The following is a 25472-nucleotide window of genomic DNA, read 5'->3' on the forward strand; positions in this document are numbered from 1 at the left end:
CGGTTGCTGAGATTTATTTGCAAAATAAAGGGGATAAGTTGAGTGAGAATTCAGCCTGAAAAGTTAAAGGATATCAACGTTTAGCTGGCATAATGTATAATATGAGGGGTTTGGGGGGGGGGGTAAATGGCGAAAATATAAATATGCCGTTAAACCCACCCACCACCGTGACAAACGTTACTATCCGGCTGCATCGGGTGGTGGCGGGTTTAACGACACATTCATATTCACGTGATCTAACCCTAAGAAACGTCTATTATTAATAATAGTGGTCGCGAAAGTCTACGTGTTAAACTGGTATAATACAATTCAGACAGAGGCTGAGCTTCACAATAAATACTGTGTTTGTAATTTACAACCCTTTGTCAATACACAACATCATGTTGGTCTTGAAGGTTCTTGGGTGTACTTCACCACGCTAATCAGCGCAGGTTTGTCAAGCAAAGAACTGGTTTAGTTAACACTGACGTTAATCGCCGTAGCCAGGAGTCGAAGTGAAATATCACCGTTGTGCCACCTCTCAAAATCACCGCACACATGGAAGCAAAGACTGCTTTTGTAAAAAATAAAACCAAAGCAATTTATTGAGAAAGTGCATAGCGCAAATCAACGATAAAATAATGGACTTGTCTTCAGTGCTTAATTTACGGCTCTCCCCACACCCAGATTGCAATGTACATTATATAATGGCACAGCACATATAATTAATTTGCATTTTTTATTAACTATAAAAATCGACGTAAAAACATTGATTCACACAAATAGCTTAATTTAAGAAGGAAATCACTCCGGGATCATCGCACGGTGCATAGTTTTCAATGTACACGCCATGTAACAAAATCGACGGATGTTGTTTTCGGAACGCGTGCACGGCTGCCTTGCTGTCGGCGATTTGCCGGCCAAGATCATTTACTGAGAAGGTGGCCCTGGAATGTGAATCAATCGGTATGGTTTTTAATTGCAATTTCTTTAATTTGCTTCTCATATCCGGATACAGGTGATTTGGCAAGCCGTTCCTGAAATATCACTTCCCCCCCTCAAAAAAAGTATGAAACACGTATATGGAAAGATTATGCATGTGTTTAAAATGTGTCCACAATATTTAAAAACCACAGCAAATGATAAATATACCAGTTTTTTTTGTTTAAAGATAGAATAATTAATTTGAGGATACTGAATCTCTTCATGTAGATGTATCGCAATGTTGTTATAACACGTTCAGAGCTGGATTGGCGACTTGTAAATGCGATGATGTTATTCGGCGTTACTTCCCCCCCCCCCCACACACACAAATGTTAACTCCGTGTGATCAATAAAAAAACTAAAACATGGATGCATCAAAGTTTTAGCTTTTGACATCGCATACAAGCCAGACACAAAGCCGAGGGCCCATGTACAACGTCGCAGTTGCCATTTACCTGTACATTGGATTTAATTGCCAAGTTATTTTGCTTTTTTTTGCGAGTTGTTTGTAGACATCAAAAAAAGTGCGCTTGGTAAAGACCAGCGCTTCGGTTTTGTACATTTGGGGATGTTTTCAGGCCATACGTTTGTTAGATGTAAGAAACGCGCCTCTAAAGTTTGATTTCTGCAACCTATTAAAACTTAAATCACAACTTGGTGTGGAATTTTTTTTACGTCCAGTTTGCCTGGGTGCAAAAAGTATTCAACGATGATGGGTCTTTGTGCCCTGTGTAACCATGTGTTGCTGCTGCTGGCGGTGGTGGTTTCGGATGGAATGTTACGGGGTGGATGTTATGAGTCAGCAGGTGAATATTATTAGGCATGGGGTGGATGTTACGGGGCATGGGGTGGATGTTACGGGGCATGGAGTGGATGTTATGGGGCATGGGGTGGGTTGTTACGGGGCATGGGGTGGTTGTTGGCACCAACTGCAGGGCTGGATGCGTCCCCTTGCTACCACGACGCCACCAGGACGAGCGCTGCTGGGAGGAGCACCGCAAAGAGTCCGCCCGTTGCCATCGCCGGTGCCTTGGCGGTGGTTTGCCGAGCCGTGGTGATTGAGGTGGAGGCCGTTGAGTTGGTCGAGGTGGTGTTGGAGGCGGCAGGTGTGGTGGTGGTGGTGATTGTGCTGGGGGAGGTTGTGGTGGAGGAGGATGTGGTGGAGGAGGAGGTTGTGGTGGTGAAGGCTGTGTTGGCGGTGGTGGTTGAGAGTACAGCAGTCGTAGAATCACTCACCGTTGACTGCTGTAATATAAAAAAATACACGCCGTTATTAACATTGTTTAAATTGGGACATTTTTTTGTGGTGATTACAGTTTCATTGGTGAAGATAAAATGTAAAAAAAAGCTGGTGTTGCATGACAAGTTGTTAGGTATATAGGGGTTCCTAAATACATATTCTGTGATAGAGCCTACATTTAACCACGCGACGGCCTACTGGTATGCATAATCTCTTGGAAAAAAAAGTACTTGGTTAACTGGATTTGTTGAGTTTTTATGTATTTATGCAATATAGCAGTAAAAAAAAATTCTATATTTTTTCATACTGAAAAGGCTTGACTTGTGGATGCTGATAAGGTTAAGTGCCAAAAACATGATACCATAATTTTCCATATAAAGAGGGTTTTTTACGTAAAAGTGAGATCTTTTCAAAATTGATATACTTCATTGCACGTACATATGTCTATATCGGAGTGAAGCGATCGTGGGCAGTGGTTACCACACTGCAATGAAACACATCAATTACGGTTTGATTCCCGCTACGCATAATATCAGCGGTGAGTAATATCTTAACCGGTCCTGTGCCTACCATCTTTGAACCAATCTACAATGACCAGCATGGTGAAGTAAAGCCAAAGAAAGCCCTGTGACCAACACTCTGTGGATAATTCTTCCATCCAGCAATGCGATTGACAAAGGCTTGTAAATTATGAATCATTATTATATATGTGTATATTGTTGCTATAAAACCCTTGTGTTGTGGGACTTGGCAATGAGATGATGTATCCGAAAATCGCGATTCATAAGTAGATTTTTTTTGGGGGGGGGGGGGGTGGATCGTTGGGTATCATGTCAATTATGCACCCTCCATCACCCAGCAAAAGCCAAACAAATCGAGTTTTGTTGTGTGAACAAACGCGCCAATCAGCTCTCTGATTTTCAGAAAACCGCTCACATTGAAAATAAGCAAGCAAAATTTGACAATTTACTTACGACGTTTCATCGGTGACTGCACAACCGTACCTGAATATGCCGGTTGCAATCTCCGGTGAAACGTCGTGCATAATTGTCCCATTTTTGCTTGCTTTATTTCGACCCCAAATTACCGATTTGGTGATCAACAAAATGAATTGCCTCATTTGTCCAGGAGACAACTCTATTGGGTTTGGCTGTGTCGGGGGTGTGGGAGGGTGCATAGCTCGAACTTGACCTCATGCTCACACTATCCGATGCACAAAAACGAATAATGAATCACAATATTGGTCGTGAAAGCCTCGACGTTTGAATCCATCCACAGATATCCTTCAACAGATTTACACAATTGATTTGCAATCTCCGGCAGAGCGCATACATTATGCTGTTCACGTGATGTGAGACAATTCGCGTTAAACTCACAACACGCACACATGTCCTGTAATATTACCCCTAATGAATTGAAACAACTGCATCATTAGCATCACCACACGTTATCGATTTATACATATGTATAAAACGCTTTTACATTATAGCCACAGCTCATTCATTCTCCATCGTAACATCTAAGATTTTTCCAAAACATGCATTGCATGGAATTGCCGAGAGATGTAAACATGAGCGTTGGTGGTGCGATATAGCCTGAAGCGAGTGCCCCCCCCAAAAAAGATGTGGGAGTCTGTACGTACCGCCAGTACATTCGCTGAGAGGCAAAGAGCCGCCAGGATCAGCAGAAGGAATCCCGCACCCATGTCTGCTTTGAGCTTGTAGATGATCGACTCGGTGACACAGACCGTTGTTCTTGTTCCAAGCTGGCTTCTTCGGGTTGCAGCTGCTGCGGCTGGAGAAGATTGTTCTGTAGTTGGTTACAAGAAGCGTGGGGCCTTTTATAGCCAAGAGAGCATGGTTAATTCGACACCTTGGACGCTGCCTCCACCCCCGCTAACCCCCACCGCCCCACCCCCTTTATCATGAAACGGCAGTTGACCTGGCAGGGTAGCTTTGTTAAAAATACTCGTAACCCCCATTCTGACGAATCACGAAGATGCCAATCATTCACTTTTTTACATCCCCGTCACGCACACGCTTTGAATATCTAAATACCCTGTTGCGGAAATGTGGTCGGCTTATTCGAAGGTCTTTGTGCTCGTCGAACGTGACTGCCCATTATGTGAGGTTGATGCAGTTGGAGCGGTGGAGCAGTGGTTATGAATCCGGCAAAAAACTACATTTGAATGAGGGCCAAGGCTGTCGTCAGTGGTAAGTGATATCTGATCTGTTTCCCCACACCCATTTCTTAATGTAGTCAGGATTTATTTTATTTTTCGTCACAGGCTTAGTCTAGTCAACGACTACCTATGGAGTTTGACTCAAGTGTGAGGATTTCATTTATCCATTATATAGTCAACTAAGGCCGTTGATAAATGTTGGTTTGGTCAGTCTTAGTATTTGGCCACGAATTATATCGGCTTAGTCGAAAAATTTGGTGTAGTGTTTCCATTACAGTTAATTTATTACTCTTTTTATAAGCTACAACTTAATTGCCTCGTGTGATGAGCAAACACAAACTACTCTGCAACCTCAGATTAGCACGGTTGACTACGTACGGTGCCCAAGAAGTTCAACATACACACACACAGACATCCTCCACCCGCCACATCCTCGACCATCCCTCCCCCCCATCACTTTCCCCTCTTATCTCTCAATGGACTCCCTTCGGGGGCCGACGGAGCCGGGGGTGGGGGGCGACGGAGCCGGGGGGGGGGGGGTTCGTGATGGGAAAAAAAGATGGCCGCCTGAGGCGCGCGCTCCAAGCGGCTGGCGGGGCCGCTTGTGTTGGGCAAGAGGCGCGTGCAGAGGGTGCCGACACTGAACTCACTCACATATCATACACTGACTCACTCATCATACGCTGACTCACACATCATACAATGCCTCACACTACCACTGACTTACACATCATACACTGACTCACTCATCATACGCTGACTCACACATCATACACTGACTCACACATCATACACTCACTCACACTACCACTGACTCACACATCATACACTGACTTTCTCACACATCATACACTGACTCACACATCTTACACTCACTCACACTACCACTGACTCACTCACACATCATACACTGACTTATTCATCATACACTCACATCATATGCTGACTCACTCACACATCATACACTGACTCACTCATCATACGCTGACTCACACATCATACAATGCCTCACACTACCACTGACTTACACATCATACACTGACTCACTCATCATACGCTGACTCACACATCATACACTGACTCACACATCATACACTCACTCACACTACCACTGACTCACACATCATACACTGACTTTCTCACACATCATACACTGACTCACACATCTTACACTCACTCACACTACCACTGACTCACTCACACATCATACACTGACTTATTCATCATACACTCACATCATATGCTGACTCACTCACACATCATACACTGACTCACTCATCATACGCTGACTCACACATCATACAATGCCTCACACTACCACTGACTTACACATCATACACTGACTCACTCATCATACGCTGACTCACACATCATACACTGACTCACACATCATACACTCACTCACACTACCACTGACTCACACATCATACACTGACTTTCTCACACATCATACACTGACTCACACATCTTACACTCACTCACACTACCACTGACTCACTCACACATCATACACTGACTTATTCATCATACACTCACATCATATGCTGACTCACTCACACATCATACACTGACTCACTCATCATACGCTGACTCACACATCATACAATGCCTCACACTACCACTGACTTACACATCATACACTGACTCACTCATCATACGCTGACTCACACATCATACACTGACTCACACATCATACACTCACTCACACTACCACTGACTCACACATCATACACTGACTTTCTCACACATCATACACTGACTCACACATCTTACACTCACTCACACTACCACTGACTCACTCACACATCATACACTGACTTATTCATCATACACTCACTCACATCATATACTGACTCACTCACACATCATACACTGACTCACTCATCATACAATCACTCACACATCATACGCTGACTCGCACATCATACACTCACTCACACTACCACTGACTCACTCACACATCATACACTGGTAGTGTCATGCTGCCAGCTATGGCTACAAGTTTGGTCCATGCTATGTATATTGTTTATTGATCAATTTTGAATCACAGTTCCTATGATTACTCTTGTTACATTGTTTTTATAGCTTTTTTGTGATTCGAAAACATGTGGTTAATCTAAATTGTCTTATGGTTGTTATTGTTGACTTTCACCACATTGGGATTTTTGCACACAGCGTTTTAATACGTTGTTTTATATTTGCTGGTTTATTCCGGGATGTTTCTGTTATGAGTCATCACTTTAAGATGTTCTGTTCATATTTTGTTTGTTGCGGTTGCACCCGACTTAAGAGCCGCATGGCTCACAGGGCTATACCTAATAAATGAACTTGAAATAAAATGAACTTGACTTTGATAACCCCACAACCAACAAACGCAACAGTTGCTGTTCAACACTAAGTGTCTGTACCGCCATCACGGCGCTTGTGCCAGGCTAGGTCCACCTTTATGCCACGTGAAGAATCAAAGGGGATTGACCAGCTGAGATGACAGGCAGATACAACACATGTGCTTCCCAATGTGCCAACTTGCTGCGTTTTAGACGCCAAATGCTCTGCTCGTTGTTGTGAGAATCTCTCCTCCGCCCTCCGATGTTGCTGGAGGGCGACTGCCTCCAATTGCCCAGTAGCGTCCATCACGATCCTCCGATCGTGACACAGCTGGCACCGGTCATCTCCAAGTCCAATCAGCTTCACATTGTTCCGTACCAAGACAACCAATCTCACCTCCAGCCCGTGCTGCATTAGTTTAACCCCCCCAACCCTCTATTATACCAAGCAGAAGCTGCTTGGGTATGCGGTGGCTTGGCATGCGAGCCACATGACGCATCCAAGGCAGCCTCACCTGCAGGAGGAGCGCACTTCACACACGCACACACGCGCGCGTATGTGACCAGGATATATTTTTGGTGGTAGTATAGCTAGTCGCTAGTTGTATATATGGATAGAGTAGCGGCTGGCCTGTTTCACACCGGAGACATGGGTTTCTTGAAAGCACGAGGACGCCAAAGTTACACGTATTTAATCACGTTCACGAGATGCTCGCACGTCGCACAGGAGAGTCCCTCGGTGTTGAGTCTGAGGATCCTTTGCTCCACGACCCAACTGGATGGCATCGTGTTTGGCCCTACAGAGTTTTTGAATTTTAAACAACTTTAATTGCCGCCAGCAGCAACAGCACTGGAGGCGATTCCGATATGAAATACACAGTCACTAGCAAACAAATTAACAACCGCTATAAATCCACATACTGTGGCGCTAAATGCACCGCGCACAACATGAAAGAAAAGTCACGTGGTGGTTGTCGTCACGCACGCCACGGCGACGAGCGTGGGCGTCAGAAGATGAACACGAGGGTGCAGTCCACGCTGGTACAGAGAGGGGCTTTTCCGGCTCCCCACCGTTCGAAGAAGACGTGCACATCACCGACGTGTGTTATGCGTGCTCCAGCCGGAGCCGCGCCTTAAGCAGGCCCCTGAACACTGGAAGCACAGAGCAGCCGTCAGTGTCACCTTCCAGCATCTTTTTCCTCGTTCTGTGCACCGCTATCTTCGCCTGAGCACAGGTGAAATTGGCGAGGTCATGGCGCTTGTTAGCCAGGTAAGGCACCCCATATACGAAGCTGCTGTTGTAGAAGGGCACCCCCAGTTTCCTGAAGATGTCCCCCAAAAGGCGAAACATTAGTTTGAGCAGCTGGCAGCGTAAGTACTGGTGGGGCAGATCCTCCCTGGCACCGCAAGAAATGCACACGTCTGTTAACCCTAGCGAGATTTGGCTGAGCCACACAACCGATGGCAACGTGTAGTGTGCCAATCTCCATTGAAGGTCACCACAGCGTTTGGCTACGGGAGACTTGTACTGAGGGGGGGGGGAGAGAAATGGTCTCTCCATTTTGTGTCCGGTCGGTCGGCCAGGTCCGGGGAATGCAGCGCCTTGACACAGCACGTGTAGAGTGCTGTGTTCGGGGGGGGGGGGTTCAGGGGCACGTTCCTGCAGCCTCAGAGCTTCAGTAGCTTGCCGGATTCGCTGTGGCCAGGGGGCTGCGCGCAGGAGAAGCATAACTTCGGGAAGGAAGAGGGGAGGGGAGGGCCGCCACCATCCCCCGGTGCCTCCAGCTTCAGGCACATCTCCTTAATGGTGCGAAGCACATCCCACAGCAGCTTTTCCCCAGCGAGCATGTAGCGGAGTCCCGCTGTGCTGGCGATCTCAGCTGCGGTCTTCCACTTGGGCTGGTGGGCCTGCATGAGGTAGAAGACTGTCTGCAGCCCTGCTGATGTGAGGCATAGGGCCAGGGTCCTCTATCCTTTGATCCCCTGGAAGAGGCTGTTGTAGAACAAGGGCTCGTTCAGGAACTGCGCGAGGTCGTAGGGCACGCGCGTTCTGCTCCACTCAAAGCTCCGCCACGCATCCAAGAGGCTCCGGTGATAACCTGGCAGCCTCGTGTAGTCGAGCAGGCTCAGGTCCATCAGGAAGGGCTTTTTTCCGTACCCCAGGCACCCCCCTGCATTCCTCAGCAGGACGAGGGCCGGCGACTTCCAGGGTAGCTCCTTCCGGTCGTACAGCTGCCGCCTGACTGCCATGAGCCTGAATTTCATGACCCTGGCGGCGACGTCCACCAGACCCTGGCCACCCTCGCCCACCGGCAGGCAGAGAACGCCCTGCCTGAGCCAGTGTTTTCCATACCAGACAAAGTGTGCGTGTGAGCGGTTGACTCTGGTGAGTAGCCAAGCAGAAGGCTGGAGGGCCTTGGTATTGTGCCACAGCACGGATTCTGCCAGGGTGTTAGCAACGAGCACTCGGCCCCTGAATGACATCTGCAGAGCATGGCATGCCTATGTCAGTAATTGAGCCTCGATTGTGTCGGCCAGCTCGGTCCAGTTGTTTAGAGCGACATATGGTTTCCCAGGTAAACCCACAGGTACTTGACTCCGTCGTCCCGCCAACTGACTCCTCCTGGGAGGAGCACAGAGCGAACACCACCTCGCGACCCCAAACACAGGGCCTCCTACTTGGCCCAGTTCACCCTAGCGAAGGAGGCCCTCTCGTACACTGCACCCGCCTGGCAGAGCGTGGAGACATCATGCGCGTCATTGAGCACGATTCATTTATAGTCTGCATAAGCCGAGAGCTTGACGACCGCGTTCTCAGGTCGCAGGACTTTGAGGCCAGACAGATTTCGTCTCAGGTGGCGAAGCAGTGGCTCATTGGACAGGGTGTACAGCAGCCCCGTGAGGGGGCATTCCTGCTTGAACCCCCTCGTCACAAGGAAAGGAGCGCCGAGCCGCTGGTTTATCTTCAAGAGGCTGGATGTGCCCAGGTACAGGAGCCTCACGTGCGAGATGAAGGCCTTGCCGAAGCCGAGCGACATTAGGAGTTTGTCCAAGTACTCGTGGCTCACCCTGTCAAAGGCCTTCTCCATGATCCAAGAAGAGGAGGCCTAAGCCCATGTTGTGCGCTTCTGCAAGGGAGATTACGTATCTGACCGTGCCGATGTTGTCGTATGTGCACCGTCCTGGGATGCAATACGACTGTTCCGGCAGGATCAGCTGACCCAGCACTGTCTTGAGACGGTTTGCCAGCACCTTGGAGAAGATTTTGTAGTCAGCGCACAAGAGGGACACGGGTCACCAATTCTCGACGAGGCGCAGGTCTTCCTTCTTGTGTAGCAAGGAGACCACCGCTTTTCTGCAGCTCTGTGGGAGTTCACCCTTCTGCAGGCTCTGTGTCAACAATTGTAGTAGTGGAGGGCCAAGCTCATCCTAGAAGGCTGCATAAAACTCAACGGGCAGGCCGTCAATCCCTGGGGCTTTACCAGCTGCGAGCCCTCTCACAGCGGTGTGGAGCTCCTGCAGGGTGATGGGGCTGTCCAGACGATCCTAAGGTAGGGCCCCCATCCAGTAGCTCCTGGACAGCCTCGTCGTGTATGGTTTCGGCGGCGAAAAGTTGTGAGTAGAAATGCCTGGCAATCTTGGTGATCTCGCTCTCAGATGTTGCTGTTTGTCCATCTGGGGTTGTGGTGTTGGTCAGTGCTTTGTTTAAGCGGAAGAAAAACGTAGAGGGAGAGTCCTTCTGCGACAAATGCTGCAACTTTTTGCACACAAAAGCACGATGTGCCTGCTTGTCTGTGATGGACCTGAAAAATCGCTGATTCTCCATTAGCGTCTCACCCTGCTGTGTGCCGTGGGATGAGCTCAGTTCTGCCTCTAGTGCCAGCAGCTCGTTCTGCAGTTGGTGCGTCACCTCGTTCTTGGCGGCGGCATGCTGACTCATGAACTGCTGACAGAGAGCCATGACCTGCCCCGTTGTGTTGTCCCATCATAGCTGGTGGGAGCTGAAGCTCCTTTGGCAGGCAGCCACTGAGCCCAAAAGGCTTTGAAGGTTTCTCTGAAGTCGGTGTCATCAAGCAGCTGTACGTTGAGTCTCCAGTAGGCACTGTGCTGCTCTGCTCTGGGAATTCGCAGAAGCACAGAGACCAGGTGGTGATAGGTTTTACAGTCCCCAAACAGGTTAACGCTGCTGGCGTTGACGTACAGTCGGTCGAACCTGGCAAAGCTTATCCTGCCTTGAGCGCCGCAGCGGCACCAAGAGTACTGCCGCTGGGCTGGATGCTGTGGTCGCCACACGTCACGCAGATCCAGTCTCGGACGAGGACAGCTAGCGGCCGTGGGGATTTAGGGTGAGGTTCGGTGGTGTTGCGGTCGAGAGCTGGATCGAGGGTGCATTTGAAATCTCCTCCCTCGACGGTGAGCACCTCATCCACATCGTCTGTTGCGAGTGTGTCCCTCAACGCGCCGAAGAAGAGCTTCCTCTCGGGGGCCTTGCTTGGCACGTACACGTTAAAGCACCTGAGGCTGGATTTATTCAGGACGAATTCGACAGAAATCAAGTGACCTTTGACGATTTCTTTGAAAGAAACATTCTCTGGTGCAAACCGCGAACTGAGCACAATTGCCACGCCGGCGAGATTGTCCTCGGCATGGCTGAAGAAGGCCCGGCCGCCTAGAAAAGACTGGCGTTGGACCTCCAGAGTGGCGTCGAGGTGAGTTTCCTGGGGGAAAGTCACATCTGCTTTGTGTTCCATGACAAAGCGGCAGGTCTGGTCCCGAAAATCTCAAATGTTAGTTTTTTGTAACTTTTTTTCAACTTTGTAAACACAAGGTTACGATAGCGAGATTTCTCCACAGAAAAGTCTGCATGAACCAGATTGCTGCACTGTGTCTTAGGTCTCTCTCTGTCCATATAGCGACGTGTTTCTCGGGGAATACTAAATTGTACAGTCAGCTGTTAAACGTACGCCAAAGGCACTGTGGCGTCTTTGTCTTTCAAAGCACAAGAAGCAGAGCCAGTGACATTGTCCAAATGCTTCTCTCTACCCAACTGCAGTTGCTGAGATTTATTTTGCAAAATAAAGGGGATAAGCTGAGCGAGAATTCAGCTAGAAAAGTAAAAGGATATCAACGTATAGCTGGCATAATGCATAATATAGGGGTTTTGGGGGGGTTTAAATGGCGTAAATACAAGCATGCCGTTAAACCCGCCCACCACCGTGACAAACCTTACTATCTGGCTGCATCGGGTGGTGGCGGGTTTAACGACACATTTATATTCACGTGATCTAACTAAAAAAAGTATATTATTGATAATAGTGGTCACGAAAGTCTACGTGTTAAACTGGTATAATACAATTCTGACAGAGGCTGAGCTTAACAATAAATACTGTGTTTGTAATTTACAGCCCTTTGTCAATACACAACATCATGTTGGTCTTGAAGATTATTGGGTATTCTTCACCACGCTGATTAGTGAAGGTTGGTCAAGCGAAGAACTGGTTCAGATATCACTTGTCACTGACGTTAATCGCCGTAGCCAGGAATCGAAGTGAAATATCACCTTTGTGCCACGTCTCAAAATCACCGCACACATGGAAGAAAAGACTGCTTTTGTAAAAAATAAAACCAAACCAATTTATTGAGAAAGTGCATAGCGCAAATCGACGATAAAATAATGGACTTGCTTTCAGTGCTTAATTTACGGCTATCCCCACACCGGTTGCAATGTACATTATATAATGGCACAGCAAATATCATTTATTTGCATTTTTTTGTAAACTATAAAAATTGGCGTAAAAACATTGATTCACACAAATATCTTAATTTAAGAAGGAAATCACTCCGGGATCATTGAACAGTGCATAGTTTTCACTGTACACGCCATGTAACAAAATCGACGGATGTTGTTTTCGGAACGCGTGCATTGCTGTCGGCGATTTGCCGGCCACGATCGTTCACTGAGAAGGTGGCCCTGGAATGTGAATCACGCGGTATGGTTTTTTATTGCAATTTCTTTAATTCGCCTCTTATATCCGGATACAGGTGATTTAGCAAACCGTTCCTGAAATATCACTCCCCCCCTCCCTCCAAAAAAAGTATGAAACATAAATATGGAAAGATTATGCATTATTTAAAATGTGTCCACCATTTTTAAAAAGCCACAACAAATAATATATATTAGTTTTTTTTGGTATAAAGATAGAATTATTCCTTTGAGGCTACTGAACTGCTTTATGTAGATGTATCGTAATGTTGTATAACACGTTCAGGGCTGGATTGGTGACTTGTACTTGCGATAATGTTATTCGGCGTTCGATTCCCCCCCACACACACAAACGTTAACTCCGCGTGATCAAAACTAAAACATGGATGCATCAAAGTTGTAGCTTTTGACATCGCATACAAGCCAGACACAAAGCCGAGGGTCCATTTACAACGTCGCAGTTGCCATGTACATTGTATTTAACTGCCGAGTTATTTATCTTTTTTTTGCGAGTTGTTTGCAGACATCAAAATGAGTGCGCTTGGTGAAGACCAGCGCTTCGGTTTTGTACATTTGGGGATGCTTTCCGGTCGTACGTTTGTTAGATGTAAGATTGATTTCTGCAACCTATTAAATCTTAAATCACAACTTGGTGTGGAATTTTTTTACGTCCAGTTAGCCGTGCATAAACCGGCTCTACAAGCCTGAGTGAAAAAAATATTCAACGATGATGGGTCTGTGCCTTGTGTAGCCATGTGCTGCTGCTGCTGGCGGTGGTGGTTTCAGAGGGAATGTTATGGGGTGGATGTTAAGAGTCAGGAGCTGGATATTATTGGGCATGGGGTGGATGTTACGCGACATGGGGTGGATGTTACGGGGCATGGGGTGGATGTTACGGGGCATGGGGTGGGTTGTTATGGGGCATGGGGTGGGTTGTTATGGGGCATGGGGTGGATTGTTACGGGGCATGGGGTGGGTTGTTATGGGGCATGGGGTGGGTGTTGGAACCAACTGCAGGGCTGGATGCGTCCCCTTGCTACCACGACGAAACCAGGACGAGTGCTGCTGGGAGGAGCACCGAAAAGAGTCCTCCCGTTGCCATCGCCGGTGCCTTGGCGGTGGTTTGCCGAGCCGTGGTGATTGATGTGGCGGCCGTTGAGTTGGTCGTGGGAGTGACGGTCGAGGTGGTGTTGGAGGCGGCAGGTGTGGTGGTGATTGTGCCGGGGGAGGTTGTGGTGGAGGAGGTTGTGGTGGAGGAAGTTGTGGTGGTGGAGGAGGAGGTTGTGGTGGTGAAGGCTATGTTGGCGGTGGTGGTTGAGAGTTCAGCAGTCGTAGAATCAATCACCGTTGTCTGTAACATACAAACATACACGCCGTTATTAACATTGTATAAATGGGGACATTTTTTAGTGGTGATGACTATTTCATTGGTGAAGCTGAAATGTAAAAAAAGCTGGTGTGGTATGACAAGTTGTTAGGTATATAAGTATTAGTAAATACATATTCTGTGATATAGCCTACATTTAACAGCCTACTGATATGCATAATATCTTGGGAAAAAGTACTTGGTTAACTGCATTTGTTGAGTTTTTATGTATTTATGCAATAGAGAGGTAATTTTCTATATTTTTTCATACTGAAAAGGCTTGACTTGTGGATGCTGATAAGGTTAAATGCCAAAAATATGATACCATAATTTTCCATATATAGAGGGTTTTTTTATGTAAAAGTGAGATCTTTTCAAAATTGATATTCTTCATTGCACGTACATATGTCTATATAGGAAGAAGCGATCGTGGGCAGTGGTTACCACACTGCGATGAAACACATCAATTACGGTTTGATTCCCGCTATGCATAATATCAGCGGTGAGAAATATCTTAAACGATCCTGTGCCTACCATCTTTGAACCAATCTACAATGACCAGCATGGTGAAGTAAAGCCAAAGAAAGCCCTGTGACCAACACTCTGTGGATAACTCTTCCATCCAGCAATGCGATTGACAAAGGCTTGTAAATTATTAATCATTTTTATATATGTGTATTTTGTTGCTATGTAACCCTTGTGTTGTGGGACTTTGCAATGGGATGATGTATCCGGAAATCGCGATTCATAATTCGATTTTTTTTTTGGGGGGGGAGGTTGGATCGTTGGGTATCATGTCAATTATGCACCCTCCATCACCCAGCAAAAGCCAAACAAATCGAGTTTTGTTGTGTGAAGAAACGCGCCAATCAGCTCTCTGATTTTCAGAAAACCGCTCACATTGAAAATAAGCAAGCAAAATTTGACAATTTACTTACGACGTTTCATCGGTGACTATACAACTGTACCTGAATATGCCGGTTGCAATCTCCAGTGAAACGTCGTGCATAATTGTCCCATTTTTGCTTGCTTTATTTCGAACCCAAATTACCGATTTGGTGATCAACAAAATGAATTGCGACATTTGTCCACGAGACAACTCTTTTGAGTTTGGCTGTGTCGGGGGTATGGGAGGGTGCATAGCTCGAACTTGACCTCATGCTCACACTATCCGATGCACAAAAACGAATTATGAATCGCAATATTGGTCGTGAAAGCCTCGACGTTTGAATCCATCCACAGATATCCTTCAACAGCGTGAACAGATTTACACAATTGATTTGCAATCTCCGGCAGAGCGCATACATTATGCTGTTCACGTGATGTGAGACAATTCGCGTTAAACTCACAACACGCACACATGTCCTGTAATATTACCCCTAATGAATTGAAACAGCTGCATCATTAGCATCACCACACGTTATCGATTTATACATATGTATAAAACGCTTTTACATTATAGCCACATCTCATTCATTCTCTATCGTAACATCTAAGATTATTCCAAAACATGCATTGCATGGATTTGCCGAGAGATGTAAACATGAGCGTTGGTGGTGCGATATAGCCTGAAGCGAGTGCCCCCCCAAAAAAGATGTGGGAGTCTGTACGTACCGACGACAGTCCATTCGCTGAGAGGCAAAGAGCCGCCAGGATCAGCAGAAGGAATCCCGCACCCATGTCTGCTTTGAGCTTCTAGATGATCGACTCGGTGACACGGACCGTTGTTCTTGTTCCAAGCTGGCTTCTTCGGGTAGCAGCTGCTGCGGCTGGAGAAGATTGTTCTGTAGTTGGTTACAAGAAACGTGGGGCCTTTTATAGCCAAGCGAGCTTGGATAATTAGACACTTTGGACGCTGCCTCCACCCCCGCTAACCCCTACCGCCCCACCCCTCTTATCATGAAACGGCAATTGACCTGGCCGGATAGCTAGTTAAAAATACTCGTTTCCCCCATTCTGACGATTCACGAAGATGCCAATCATTAACTTTTTTACATCCCCGTCATGCACACGCTTTGAATATCTGAATATCCTGTTGCGGAAATGTGGTCGGCTTATTCGAAGGTCTTTGTGCTCGTCGAACTTGACTGCCCATTATGTGAGGTTGATGCAGGTGGTGCGGTGGCTCAGTGGTTATGAATCCGGCAAAAAAAACTACATTTGAATGAGGGCCAAGGCTATCGTCAGTGGTAAGTGATATCTGATCTGTTTCCCCACACCCATTTCTTAATGTAGTTAGGATTTATTTTATTTTTCGTCACAGGCTTAGTCTAGTCAACGACTACCTATGGAGTTTGACTCAAGCGTGAGGATTCCATTTACCCATTATAGTCAACTAATTCCGTTGATAAATGTTGCTTTGGTCAGAGTCTTAGTTATTGGTCACGAATTATATCGGCTTAGTCGAAACAGTTGGAGGTGTCGTGTTTCCATTGCAGTTAATTTATTACTGCTCTGCAACCTCCGATTAGCACGGTTGACTACGTACGGTGCCCAAGAAGTTCAACATACACACAAACAGACATCCTCCACCCCCTCTATCCTACACCCGCCACATCCTCCTCGACCATCCCTCCTCCCCCCATCACTCTCCCCTCTTATCTCTCAATGGACTCCCTTCAGGGGCCGAAGGAGCCGGGGGGGGCGACAGAGCCGGGGGGGGGGGGCGACGGAGCCGGGGAGGGGGGGGGCGACGGAGCCGGGGGGGGGGGCGACGGAGCCGGGGAGGGGGGGGGCGACGGAGCCGGGGGGATCGTGATGGATCCCAGCTGCTGGCGGGGCCGCTTGTGGTGGGCAAGAGGCGCGAGCAGAAGGTGTCGAAACTGAACTCACATATCATACAATGCCTCACACTACCACTGACTTACATATCATACACTGACTCACTCATCATACGCTGGCTCGCACATCATACACTCACACTACCACTGACTCACACACCATACACTGGGAGTGTCATGCTGCCAGCTATGGCTGCAAGTTTGTTCGTACGTGCTATGTATTCCGTTTATTGTTAAATTTTGAATCACAGTTCCTATGATTACTGTTGTTACATTGTTTTTATATCTTTATTTTGTAGATTCTTAAACATATGATTAATCTAAATTGTCTCATGGCTGTTAATGTGGACTTGCACCACATTGTGATTTTTGCACACAGCGTTTTAAGACGTTTTTTTTAATATTTGCTGGTTTATTCCTGGATGTTTCTGTTATGCGTCGTCGCTTTAAGAGGTTCTGTGTTCATATTTTATTTGTTGCGGTTGCACCAGACTTAAGAGTCGCATGGCTCACAGGGCTATACCTAATAAATGAACTTGAAATAAAATGATCTTGAACGTGTTGAGTGTGAGGATCCTTTGCTCCACGACCCATCTGGATGGCATCGTGTTTGGCCCTTTCAGACTTTTCGAATTTTAAACAACTTTTATTGCCGCCAGCAGCAACAGCACTGGAGGCGATTCCGATATGAAACACACAAAGTCACCAGCAAACAAATAAACAACCGCTATAAATCCACGCTCTGTGGCGCTAAATGCACCGCGCACAACCCGAAAGAAAAGTCACGTGGTGGTGGTGGTCATCGCGCACTCCACGGTGATGAACGAGCGCGTCACCGACATGTGTGTGTTATGCGTGCTCCAGCCGGAGCCGCGCCTTCAGCAGGCCACTGAACACTGGAGGCACAGAGCAGCCGTCAGTGTCACCTTCCAGCATCTTTTTCCTTGTTCTGTACACCGCAATCTTCGCCTGAGCACAGGTGAAATTGGCGAGGTCATGGCGCTTGTTAGCCAGGTGAGGCACCCCATATACGAAGCTGCTGTTGTAGAAGGGCACCCCCAGTTTCCTGAAGATGTCCCCCAAAAGGCGGAACATTGGTTTGAGCCACTGGCAGCGTAAGTACTGATGGGGCAGATCCTCCCTGGCACCGCAAGAAATGCACAAGTATGTTACCCCTGGCGAGATTCGGTGAGCCACACAGCCGATGCCAACGTGTAGTGTGCCAATCTCCACTGGAGGTCACCGCAGCGTTTGGGTATAAGAGACTTTTGTTACACTGAGGGGTGGCCGCAATGAGGGGAAAGAAATGGTCTGTCCATTTTGTGTCCGGTAGGTCGGCCAGGTCCCGGGAATGCAGCGCCTTGATACAGCACGTGTAGAGCGCTGTGTTCGGGGCGCTTTTCAGAGGCTTGTTCCTGCAGCCTCGGAGCTTCAGTAGCTTGCCAGAGTTGCTGTGGCCAGGGGTCTGTGCGCAGGAGAAGCACAACTCCGGGAAGGTGAAGGAGGGGAAGGGAGGGCCGCCACCATCCCCCGGTGCCTCCAGCTTCAGTCGCAGCTCCTTCATGGCGGGGAGCACATCCCACAGCAGCTTTTCCCCAGCAAGCATGTAGCTGAGTCCCGCGGTGCTGGCAATCTCAGCTGCAGTCTTCCACTTGGGCTGGTGGGCCTGCACGAGGTGTAAGACTGTCCGCAGCCCTGCTCATGTGAGGCGTAGAGCCAGGGTCCTCTCTACTCTGATCCCCTGGAAGAGGCCGTTGTAGAACAAGGGCTCATTCAGGAACTGCGCGAGGATGTAGGGCACGCGCGTCCTGCTCCACCCGAAGCTCCGCCACACGTCGAAGAGGCTCTGGTAATAACTTGGAAGCCTCGTGTAGTCGAGCAGGCTCAGGTTCATCAGGAAGAGCTCCTTTCCGTACCCCAGGCACTCCCCACCATTCCTCTAGAGGGCGAGGGCCGGCGACTTCCAGGGTAGCTCCTCCCGGTCGTACAGCAGCCGCCTGACTGCCATGAGCCTGAAACTCATGACCCTGGCGGCGACATCCACCAGACCCCTGGCCGCCCTCGCCCACCGACAGGCAGAGAACACTCTGCCTGAGCCAGTGTTTCCCATGCCAGACAAAATGCGTGAGTGAGCGGTTGACTCTGGTGAGTAGCCAAGCACGAGGCTGGAGGGCCTTGGTCTTGCATCACAGCACGGATGCTGCCAGGTTGCTAGTGACAAGCACTCGGCCCCTGAATGGCATCTGCGGAGCGAGGCGGGACCATGTCAGTAATTTAGCCTTGATTGAGTCGGCCAGCTCGGTCCAGTTGTTCAGAGCGCCATATGGTTTCCTCAGATAAACCCCCAGGTACTTGACTCCGTCGTCCCACCAACTGACTCCTCCTTGTAGGAGCACAGAGCGAACACCACCTCGCGACCCCAAACACAGGGCCTCGCACTTGGCCCAGTTCACCCTGGCGGTGGAGGGCCTCTCGTACATTGCACCCGCCTGGCAGAGCATGGAGACGTCATGCGCGTCGTTGAGAACAATTCATATATCGTCTGCGTAAGCCTAGAGCTTGACGACCGCGTTCTCAGGTCCCAGGACTTTGAGGCCATACAGATTTCGTCTCAGGTGGCATAGCAGTGGCTCATTGGACAGGGTGTACAGCAGCCCCGAAAAGGGGGCATCCCTGTCTGACCCCGCTCGTCACAGGGAAAGGGGCGCCGAGCCGCTGGTTTATCTTCAAGAGGCTGGATATGCCCGTGTACAGGAGCCTAACGTGCGAGATGAAGGCCTATCCGAAGCCGAGCAATGTTAGGTGTTTATTCAAGTACTCGTGGCTCACCCTGTCAAAGGCCTTCTCCTGATCCAAGAAAAGGAGGCCTAAGTCCATGTTGTGCGCTTTTGCAAGGGAGATAATGTCTCTGACCGTGCCGATGTTGTCGTGTATGCACGGTCCGGGGATGCAATACGACTGTACCGGCAGGATCAGCTGAACCAGCATTGTCTTGAGACGGTTTGCCAGCACCTTGGAGAAGATTTTGTAGTCAGCACACAAGAGGGACACGGGTCACCAATTCTCGACGAGGCGCAGGTCCCCCTTCTTGGGTAGCAGGGAGACCACCGCTCTCCTGCAGCTCTGTGGAAGTTCACCCTTCTGCAGGCTCTCTGTCAACAATTGTAGTAGTGGAGGGCCAAGCTCATCCCAGAAGGCTGCATAAAACTCAACAGTCAGACCTTCAATTCCTGGGGCTTTACCAGCTGCGAGCCCTTTCACAGCAGTGTGGAGCTCCTGCTGCAGGGTGACGGGGCTGTCCAGACGATCCCGCTCAGGGACTCCTAAGGTAGGGCCCCTGTCCAGTAGCTCCTGGACAGCCTCGTCGTGTATGGTTTCGGTGGCGAAAAGTTGTGAGTAGAAATCCCTGGCGATCTTGGCGATCTCGCTCTCAGATGTTGCTGTTTGTCCATCTGGGGTTTGCAAACTGGAAATTTTCGTGGTGTTGGTCAGTGCTTTGCTTAAGCGGAAGAAAAAACTTAAAGGGAGAGTCCATTTGCGACAGGTGCTGCATCTTTTTGCACACAAAATCACGATGTGCCTGCTCGTCCGTGATGGACCTGAAAAGCCGCTGCTTCTCCAGTAGCGTCTCACCCTGCTGTGTGCCGTGGGGTGAGCTCAGCTCTGCCTCTAGCGCCAGCAGCTCGTTCTGCAGTTGGCGCGCCACCTCGTTCTTGGCGGCGGCGTGCTGGCTCATGAACTGCTGACAGAGAGCCCTGACCTGCGCCGTTGTGTTGTCCCACCATAGCTGGTGGGAGCTGAAGCTCCTTTGGCAGGCAGCCACTGAGCCCAAAAGGCTTTGAAGATTTCTCTGAAGTCGGTGTCATCAAGCAGCTGTACGTTGAGTCTCCAGTAGGCGCTGTGCCGCTCTGCTCTGGGAATTCGCAGCAGCACAGAGACCAGGTGGTGATCGGAAAAACCGGAGGGTACGATTTTACTGTTCCCGAGCAGGTTAACGCTGCTGGCGTTGACATACAGTCGGTCGAGCCTGGCAAGGCTTATCCTGCCTTGAGCACCACAGCGGCACCAAGAGAACTGCCGCTAGGCTGGATGCTGTAGTCGCCACACGTCACGCAGATCCAGTCTCCGCACGAGGACAGCTAGCGGCCGTGGCGATTCAGGGTGAGGTTCGGCGGTGTTGTGGTCGAGAGCTGGATCGAGGGTGCAGTTGAAATCTCCCCCCACGACGGTGAGCACGTCATTCACGTCGTCTGTTGCGAGTGTGTCCCGCAACGCGCTGAAGAAGAGCTTCCTCTCTGGGACCTTGTTTGGCACGTACACGTTAAAGCACCTGATGCTGGATTTATTCAGGACGAATTCGACAGGAATGAAGTGACCTTTGCCGATTTATTTAAGGGAGAAATTATCTGGTGCAAACCGCAAACTGAGCACAATTGCCACGTCGGTGAGGTTGTCCTCGGCATGGCTGAAGAAGGCCCGGCCGCCTAGAAAAGACTGGCGTTGGACCTCCAGAGTGGCGTCGAGGTGAGTTTCCTGGGGGAGAGTCACGTCTGCTTTGTGTTCCCTGACAAAGCGGCAGATCTGGTCCCAAACATCTCAAACGTTCGTTTTTTGTAACTTTTTTTCAACTTTGTAAACACGAGGTTACGATAGCGAGATTTCTCCACAGAAAAGTCTGCATGAACCAGATTGCTGCACTGTGCGTCTTCGGTCTCTCTGTATCCACATAGCGACGTGTTTCTCGGGGAATACTAAATTGTACAGTCAGCTGTTAAACGTACGCCAAAGGAACTTTGGCGTCTTTGTCTTTCAGAGCACAAGAAGCAGAGCCAGTGACATTGTCCAAATGCTTCTCTCTACCCAACTGCAGTTGCTGAGATTTATTTTGCAAAATAAAAAGATAAGCTGAGCGAGAATTCAGCTGGAAAAGTAAAAGGATATCAACGTAAAGCTGGCATAGGGCATACGATAGGGTTTTTAGGGGTGTAAATGGCGTGAATATAAACATGCCGTTAAACCCGCCCACCACCGGGCCAACCTTACAATCTGGCTGCATAGGGTGGTGGCGGGTTTAACACCACATTTATTTTCACGTGATCTAACTTCAAAAAACGTCTATTGTTGATAATAGTGGTCGCGAAAGTTTTCGTGTTAAACTGGTATAATACAATTCAGACAAAGGCTGAGCTTAACAATAAATACTGTGTTTATAATTTACAGCCCTTTGTCAATAAACAACATCATTTTGGTCTTGAAGGTTCTCGGTTATACTTCACCACGCTGATCAGTGCAGGTTGGTCAAGCGAAGAACTTGTTTAGATATCACTGACGTTAATCGCCGTAGCCAGGAATAGAAGTGAAATATCACCTTTGTGCCACCTCTCAAAATCACCGCACACATGGAAGCAAAGACTGCTTTTGTAAAACATAAAAACAAGGCAATTTATTGAGAAAGTGCATAACGCAAATCCACGATAAAATAATGGAATTGCCATCAGTGCTTAATTTACGGCTCTCCCCACACTCCCGTTGCAATGCACATTATAAAAAGGCACAGCGCATATAATTTATTTGCATTTTTTTTTACTGTAAAAATCGGCGTAAAAAATTGATTCACACAAATAGCTTAATTTAAGAAGGAAATCACTCCGGGATCATCGATCGGTGCATAGTTTTCAATGTACAAGCCATGTAACAAAATCGACGGATGTTATTTTCGGAATGCGTGCACGGCTGCCTTGCTGTCGGCGATTTGCCGGCCACGATCGTTTACTGAGAAGGTGGCCCTGGAATGTGAATCAATCGGTATGGTTTTTAATTGCAATTTCTTTAATTTGCTTCTCATATCCGGATACAGGTGATTTGGCAAACCGTTCCTGAAATATAACCCCCCCCCCCTCCAAAAAAAGTATGAAACATAAATATGGAAAGATTATGCATGTGTTTAAAATGTGTCCACTATATTTAAAAGCCACAGCAAATAATATACATACCACTTTTTTGGTTTGAAGATAGAATAATTCCTTTGAGGCTACTGAATTGTTTTATGTAGATGTATCGTAATGTTGTATAACACGTTCAGGGCTGGATTGGTGACTTGTAAATGCGATGTTATTCGGCGTTAGATTCCCCCCCACCCCACACACAAACGTTAACTTCGCGTGATCAATAAAAAACTATAACATGGCTGGCATCAAGGTTTTAGCTTTTGACATCGCATATAAGCCAGACACAAAGCCGAGGGCCCATTTACAACGACGCAGTTGCTATGTACATTGGATTTAACTGACGAGTTATTTTGCTTTTTTTTGCGTGTTGTTTGCAGACATCAAAAAAGTGCGCTTGGTGAAGAGCAGCGCTTCGGTTTTGTACATTGGGGGATGTTTTCCGGCCGTACGTATTTTAGATGTAAGATGCGCGCCTCCAAAGTTTGATTTCTGCAACCTATTAAACTTAAATCACAACTTGGTGTGGAAACATTTTTACGTCCAGTTAGCCGTGCATAAACGTGCTCTACAAGCCTGGGTGGAAAAAGTATTCAACGATGATGCGTCTTTGTGCCTTGTGCTGCTGCTGCTGCTGGCGGTGGTGGTTTCGGAGGGAATGTTACGGGGTGGATGTTAAGAGTCAGGAGGTGGATATTATTGGGCATGGGGTGGATGTTACGGGGCATGAGGTGGGTTGTTATGGGGCATGGGGTGGATGTTACGGGGCATGGGGTGGGTGTTTGCACCAACTACAGGGCTGGATGCGTCCCCTTGCTACCACGACGCCACCAGGACGAGCGCTGCTGGGAGGAGCACCGCAAAGAGTCCGCTCGTTGCCATCGCCGGTGCCTTGGCGGTGGTTTGCTGAGCCGTGGTGATTGAGGTGGCGGCCGTTGAGTTGGTGGTGGGAGTGACGGTCGAGGTGGTGTTGGAGGCGGCAGGTGTGGTGGTGGTGGTGGTTGTGATTGTGCCAGGGGAGGTTGTGGTGGAGGAGGTTGTGGTGGAGGAAGTTGTGGTGGTGGAGGATGAGGTTGTGGTGGTGAAGGCTATGTTGGCGGTGGTGGTTGAGAGTTCAGCAGTCGTAGAATCAATCACCGTTGTCTGTAACATACAAAAATACACGCCGTTATTAACATTGTATAAATTGGGACATTTTTTAGTGGTGATGACAATTTCATTGGTGAAGCTGAAATGTAAAAAAGCTGGTGTTGCATGATAAGTTGCTAGGTATATAAGTGTTACTAAATACATATTCTGTGATATAGCCTACATTTAACCACACAAAAGGCTACTGATATGCATAATATCTTGGGAAAAAAATTACTTGGTTAACTGGATTTGTTGAATTTCGATTTAAAGCTTTTGTGACTGCAGGGATTCATCTTCTTGGTTTTTTCGGTAAAGTCACGTAGAAGGGAAATAATAAAGTATTATGTTTAATTTTTATTATTTTATTGTTTCCCTTCTACGTGACTTTATGCAATATAGAGGTAAATATTTTCATACTGAAAAGGCTTGAGTTTTGGATGCTAGTAAGGTTAAGTGCCAAAAACATGATACCATAATTTTCCATATATAGAGGGTTTTTTACGTAAAAGTGAGATCTTTTCAAAATTGATATTCTTCATTGCACATACAAATATCTATATAGGAATGAAGCGATCGTGGGGAGTGGTTACCACACTGCGATGAAACACATCAATTACGGTTTGATTCCCGCTACGCATAATATCAGCGGTGAGTAATATCTTAACCGGTCCTGTGCCTACCATCTTTGAACCAATCTACAATGACCAGCATGGTGAAGTAAAGCCAAAGAAAGCCCTGTGACCAACACTCTGTGGATAACTCTTCCATCCAGCAATGCGATTGACAAAGGCTTGTAAATTATGAATCATTATTATATATGTGTATATTGTTGCTATGTAACCCTTGTGTTGTGGGACTTGGCAATGGGATGATGTATCCGGAAATCGCGATTCATAATTCGATTTTTTTTTTGGGGGGGGGGGGGGAGGTTGGATCGTTGGGTATCATGTCAATTATGCACCCTCCATCACCCAGCAAAAGCCAAACAAATCGAGTATTGTTGTGCGAACAAACGCGCCAATCGGTTCTCTGATTTTCAGAAAACCGCTCACATTGAAAATAAGCAAGCAAAATTTGACAATTTACTTACGACGTTTCATCGGTGACTACACAACCGTACCTGAATATGCCGGTTGCAATCTCCGGTGAAACGTCGTGCATAATTGTCCTATTTTTGCTTGCTTTATTTCGACCCCAAATTACCGATTTGGTGATCAACAAAATGAATTGCCACATTTGTCCACGAGACAACTCTATTGGGTTTGGCTGTGTCGGGGGTGTGGGAGGGTGCATAGCTCGAACTTGACCTCATGCTCACACTATCCGATGCACAAAAACGAATTATGAATCACAATATTGGTCGTAAAAGCCTCGACGTTTGAATCCATCCACAGATATCCTTCAACAGCGTGAACAGATTTACACAATTGATTTGCAATCTCCGGCAGAGCGCATACATTATGCTGTTCACGTGATGTAAGACAATTCGCGTTAAACTCATAACACCCACACATGTCATGTAATATTACCCCTAATTAATTGAAACGGCTGCATC

At 47.7% G+C, this 25472-nt stretch overlaps 2 long non-coding RNA genes across 2 annotated transcripts; both read right to left on the reverse strand.

Moving 5' to 3' along the window:
• Positions 1-704: 704 nt before the first annotated feature.
• On the reverse strand, positions 705-4002 carry LOC133355202 (uncharacterized). The gene is made up of 2 exons (XR_009756671.1): positions 3846-4002; positions 705-2208 (listed from the first exon to the last, which is right to left on the reverse strand). It is a non-coding gene; the product is annotated as an uncharacterized LOC133355202 (long non-coding RNA).
• Positions 4003-12332: 8330 nt separating this feature from the next.
• On the reverse strand, positions 12333-15837 carry LOC133355208 (uncharacterized). Its single transcript, XR_009756672.1, has 2 exons — positions 15676-15837; positions 12333-14046 (listed from the first exon to the last, which is right to left on the reverse strand). It is a non-coding gene; the product is annotated as an uncharacterized LOC133355208 (long non-coding RNA).
• Between the last annotated feature and the right edge of the window lie 9635 nt (positions 15838-25472).

Source organism: Lethenteron reissneri, chromosome 6 (assembly GCF_015708825.2).
Source record: "Lethenteron reissneri isolate LAM-NWPU_2019-01 chromosome 6, ASM1570882v1, whole genome shotgun sequence".
NCBI classification, from domain to species: domain Eukaryota; kingdom Metazoa; phylum Chordata; class Hyperoartia; order Petromyzontiformes; family Petromyzontidae; genus Lethenteron; species Lethenteron reissneri.